A 6,000-nucleotide genomic window follows, 5' to 3' on the forward strand; every position below is an offset into this window, starting at 1 on the left:
TTTCTCCACCAAATATTCACCCATGCATTCCAACACTACCTGTCTTTCGTTGCTTCTACGGAAGCGTTATATTGAAGCCAATGTTGCCGTCCCATCATTCCCGTCTATATACATCTCTGCCAGTTGCTGCAATTCCACCTTCCTTTCTTTGCTGATTGCGCTGTGGGTTACCCTCGTGCACCCCCGTTGGTCAGTCCCGCCTCCTGCCCCGCGGTTTCAACTTCAACCCCGGGAGGAACGGACGGTACCGAGTCTGTGTCTAAGGCGGGAGGTGCGGATGGGACAGGCATGTTTCAACCTTCCCCCTGGTTAATCAACCTTACCTAGGGTGTTTGATTTTGCAAAGTCAACTCTCAACCAATATCAGGATGCTTTGAATCGGGGAATGACTCACCTGATAAATCAAGTCGTCTGTATTCTGACGCACCAAAGGACGTTGTGTCTGCGTTTCTTGGCTTCCGCCTCGTTTCGGGACCCTCGCCTCCTTGTTCTCTAGCCAGGCACGTCGATCTGGGATCAGATGTGTGCAGATCTGCAAAGGAGTCTCATCACTTTTACAGGGCGCCCCGAACACCTCTTGATCCCGGCTCGATCGTCCCGTCCACGCCGTTCTCTGCCTTCCTCAATTAGAACATTACCCGATGGAACAAGTGGGGGAGGGTCCCTATTCGGGCGCCATCTTGAAAGGGGCCCCTAGGGGACCCTGACGTCTATGGAAACAAGGCGAGTCACCACACACGATAGAGATGCCAGACACAAGGTTGTATTCCCAAAGCTAGGGTTTTATTGCAAAGCAAAAGTCTCAGTTGGCCAACTCGGTCTCACGCCCCGCAACGTGTATCTCTAGACCTCGAGGGACGCAAGAGAGTGAATTACGTACATCAGTTACATATATACAAAATGCATATCAAACAATCAGCTATGACATGTTTAGCACCCCCCTTTATTGGGTTTCTTTGAACTTGGTGTGATGATGGACATCTCCGACACTATGACACCTTCAAACATCTATTCTAGTAACAATTTGCAATTTGTGAGTGCGAAGGCATCTTTCGTTTTATTGAATAGAACACAGCGCTTCTGTTCTTGGAAGCGAACTACATATGGGGGGGGGGGGAGTTGCATTCCGGACCTTGCTATCTATCAGGTGATATTTGCGTCCTGGGAGCCGACATGCTCTAGTGGGCTCAGCAAAGGGGGGCCGTAAGAAAAGCATAATTCAAGCCTTTATTGGTATTATTCTAACATATTCTACCATATAACGAGACTGGCTGGCAGCTGTGAAATGATTAAATGCCCTGCAGCTCTGCTTCAAGGCTACATTCAGGAGGGAGCCGGGCATTCTTCTGGCGCTGCCTACGTTTGTGTTTCAGCGAACTCTTGTTATCCTCACGGCCCTGCGGCCTTGTCCTTTTCACATACAGACAACAATGTTCCACAGTAGAGCGGTGTAAGCGGAAAATATACTGCGAAGCAATAGGAACAGAAAGTAATGAGCAATGGTTAGAAAACAAAATGGCGATTCTTGTTACATCAAAATGGCCGTTCATTGGCAAACTCGAAAACCTATATTCTGTCATATCGTGCATGAGACGGTTGGCCCACGGCCACCAAAATGCGTTTGCGGTCTCAAAGTAGAGGTATCCGTATTTCTAGACTGACACTGTCTCAGCAATTAATTCACAGTTGGTTCGCACTCGTGGGACGAACAGCCCATTTCAGGAAATCTACGCCCCATACTAAAAAAAGAACTACTGCATTTCTTCTCCTCATCTTGGCATTATCCATTTGTGAAACCAAACGTATTGCAGCAATTCATCTTTCCCACTCCAAGCTGCGGGGACTAATTACCACCCCCACACTACCTTGAGTGAACCTGCATTACCCAACTCCAAAGCGCACAAACTAGAGACTGCTACTACTGGCGCTCAGGTCGATAGGTGTTGGACTAGAGACTGCTGATTCCCGCTTAGGCGTTCTCGTGCCGTCGTGTATCAGGGATAGGCTGGGTTGTGCAGAGTTCCTCATTAGTTCCTCCTTATACCCCCACATTGGTAAGTCTAGCCTTTGGTCATTCCTTGAATCATGTTGATGTAGTGACCTCCTGCCATTGTCTCTTGATCTGTGTTATACAGTGTTCTTGTTCTTAGGAAGATATTCTCTGATAGAAGGTTTCTTCCTTTTCTGCAGTCAACGGTGTCTGTGTCCTTCGACAGCTGGTGCAGTGTTCCCATCTTTCGACTAATTGATTCCTTTGCAGTTTACTTTGGAAATACAAAGGGATACATTGGTAGGAAGAACTCAACGACTACTCTTCGATTTCTTCTATCGGGCTGCCTGAACAGGACTTGGCGTATCCTGACAGTTCCCCACCTCAAAGGGACATAATCAGAAGCCAACATAAAAAGAGAGATGGACGTTAATGACACTCTGATCAATCTCATGCAATTTATGGCTGAACCGCGGACCGACATGACGGCCGCCCATGCTGCCACTCAAGCTACGATTGATGAGTTACAAGCACGAACCGCGCTTACGGGACCAGTACCTCCTCCTGCGGCCGCCTCTGTTCCCCAAGTAGCCATTCAGCCTTCGGTGGTTATGGCCATGCGTTTTCCATTGGCTCCCCCTGAAAGGTTTCATGACGACCCCAAAGTCTATCGTACTTTACTTAATGCCGCCTGCATTTTTTGTGTCGCCCCACGGCCTTTCCTGATTCGGCTACGAGGGTGGCTTTTGTCCTCTCCCATTTAGCCGGTACAGCAGCTTCTTGGGCTAATCCTTTGTTGGAGACCGGTAGTCCTTTGCTGTTCGAATGCGATGCTTTACTGGAGGCAATGGGGCGGGTATTTGAAACTAGTTACAGAACCCAAGACACCAAGTTGGAGCTATTGGCTATACAACAAGGCGACTCGCCCCTTTTGACCTATGTAGCCAAGTTCAACCAACTGGTCCCCGAAACGGGCTGGCCAGAAGACAAGAAGGCCTCTTTGTTCTATAGAGGTCTATTTGACAACCTTAAAGATACCTTAGCCACAGCTCCGGTGGTGCCTACGGCTTTCTATGAACTGCTGGGCGAGCAGAACAGAAAGGAGAGAAAAGGGGAACAATGCCTGTTTCGGTTGCCCCCCCTCTCTTGCTTCATCTAGTGCACCTGAACCTATGCAAATCGGTGCCGTGAGAGGTCCTTTGACACCGAGCGAAAGAGAGAGGAGACGCCTGAACAATTTCTGCTTCTATTGCGGGTCTTCGACCATCTCGTGAAGGCGTGCCCAAAGAAACCCAAGAAGTCGGGAAACGCAACGACTCGGTAGTAGATGGGGTCCAACTACTGAGTCCAGTACCTCAGGACTCCGCATTTATTAGTCCAATCACAATTAAAGCCTCTTTTCAACCTATGTCGGGTCCCTCTTGGATCGGTGAACCGATCCTGGATTCAGGGGCTAGCGGGAACTATATCGATCTCTCTTACGCTCGTGAGAACGGTGTAACGTTCATCGCAAAAAGTCAGCCGGAGGTTGTTAAATCTGTGGATGATACCTCACTCTTGTCAGGGTTAGTCACTGACCAAACAATACCATTGTTCATGACCACAGTGACCGGTCAAACTGAATCCATTACCTTTGATGTTATAACAGCACCCCAGTTCAGACTCATTCTGGGCTTGACTTGGCTTAGAATGCATAACCCGACTATTGAATGGAACTCGCGGAATGTTTTCTTTGCGTCTAAGTATTGTGAGAACCATTGTCAAGTTCATCAAACCCTTGGTGAAAACCCCTGTCGAGCCCTCATAAACATTGCACCCACGGTGGGCGCTCTTGTTGCTATGTCTTTACCCCAAGTATACACAGCTTATCAAGATGTCTTTGATGCTAAAGGAGACAAGGTATTGCCACCCCATCGTCCCTATGACTGCCCTATTGATTTAGTCCCGGGGGCCAAAATCCTGAATGGAAGGGTGCATTCTTTAACCACGAAAGAAGACGTCATCTTGAAGGAATATATCGAAAAGGCCCTCAATACGGGTTTTATCAGCCCGTCTCGGTCCCCAGCTGCTTCACCTATGTTCTTTGTACCAAAGACTGAAGGGGACCTCCTGTCACGATTGATGGGAGCGAGCAGATTTTCTTCTAGGTCTGATATATCAATGTCCACCTCCCCTTTCTCCTCACCTGTCTGTTCCGGGACGAGTTCTCGTCTCGAGGTCTTGTTCTTGGGTCTTTTCTTCTTTGTGAAGAGATACGGCCGTCCGCGGGAAGAAGCCACCCTGATTCCCTGATAAACAGGGAAGCAGCCGGCCCCCGTCCCGCAGGAACCAATATGAGAGGAAAAAAGCAGCCGCTTAAAAAAACCTCTCTACGGATGTAGCTGGCACAGATGCTGTTCGGGAAACGATGACCAATTTCGTCCGGTATATGCAGGGAAAAGCAGGAGCAGTAGATATGAAGGTTAGTTCCTTGATGCCGCAGAAAACCGGAGAGTCCGGATTGCGGAGATGCTGGTCCTGAGCAAGGAGCTGTGCAAAGGACTGGAAAGGAAGCACCGGCAGGGACCAGGGACGCGGTCCAAGAGAAAAGGAGAGGAGAGACCCAATACGGTAAGGGAACCGTAAGGACGGGATAACCGGGAAGGGGAAGAAAGGAGGAGAAAGCTGGAAGGGAAGAAACCGCGTGAGAAACAGCGAAAACACAACAGGTACGAAGCAAGGTACGAAGTAGCACGGCAACAAGGCAAAAGGAAACAAAGTTGCAACGCACAGAGCCCAGAGAAGGGCGTGGCTAAATACGGAAACAAGAGAAAAAGACTAGACCGTCAAACCAGGAAGTGAAAGGAAAAAACAGGGGACAGTCTAATGGCGCCGCCAATGCCAAGCCTTCCATAGCCGCCAGTGACCACCAAAAGACGGCAGCATGACAGTATGCCCCCCCCCCAAGAGATACCCCCCCCGGCTTACCCGGGAACAGACGGTGAAATCGCTGAACCAACGCCGGAGCGTGCACATGAGACACCGGTTCCCAGGAGTCCTCCGAGTGAGGATACCCTTTCCAGTGGATCAAATACTCCAAGCGACCCCGCCGATAGCGGGAGTCACGAACGGAGGCCACCTCATACTCATCGGAAGGAATCACCGTGGGGACCGGATCCCGTGGCAAAGGGCGATGATAGGGATCTCCCTTGCATTCCCTCAGGAGAGAGGAATGGAAAACAGGATGGAGACGGTGCATGTGCTTGGGCAACAGGAGGCGGAAAGCCACCGGGTTGATCCGGCGAAGTATAGGAAAAGGACCCAGGTACCGGGGAGACAGTTTAGAGGGGTGAAGTCATCGAGGCAGAAACCTAGTAGACAACCAGACCTTGGTGCCCCTCCGCCATGCTGGAACGGGCAGGCGCTTAAGATTACAGTACGATCGATACCGAAGACTGCTTGCCCGCAAACAACCGGCGGCTGACTTGTGGGCTTCCGAGATACTGGTAAGTAGGGCATCCACAGATGGAGTGGTGGACGGGGGAAAGGAGAGAGAAGGAGTAAAGCTGGGATGGAAACCATAGGAACAAAAAAAAGGACTGAGACCAGTGGCACTGTGCTCGGCATTGTTATAAGCAAATTCCGCGGTGACCAACAGACTAACCCAATTATCCTGTTGGGCATTCGTGAAGCACCTAAGATACTGCTCCAGTGTGGCATTGGTTCTTTCAGTCTGCCCGTTAGTCTGCGGGTGGAAGCCAGACGATAAGGCGCGTTCAATTCCCAGTCTATCACAAAGTTCCTTCCAGAACCTCGAAGTATACTGAGAACCTCTGTCAGAAATAATCTTGTCCGGAGTACCTTGCAAACGAAATATTTCTCTGGCAAATACAGCCGCCATTTCGGCGGCAGTGGGAAGACCAGCCAAGGGAGTGAAGTGTGCCATCTTGGTGAAGCAGTCGACAGTTACCATGATGCATGAACAACCTTCCGAGGGTGGCAGATCCACAATAAAGGCTGTGGAAATAAGG

The sequence above is a fragment of the Ambystoma mexicanum genome, chromosome 3p (assembly GCF_040938575.1).
Source record: "Ambystoma mexicanum isolate Mex_15411 chromosome 3p, UKY_AmexF1_1, whole genome shotgun sequence".
Classification (NCBI taxonomy): domain Eukaryota; kingdom Metazoa; phylum Chordata; class Amphibia; order Caudata; family Ambystomatidae; genus Ambystoma; species Ambystoma mexicanum.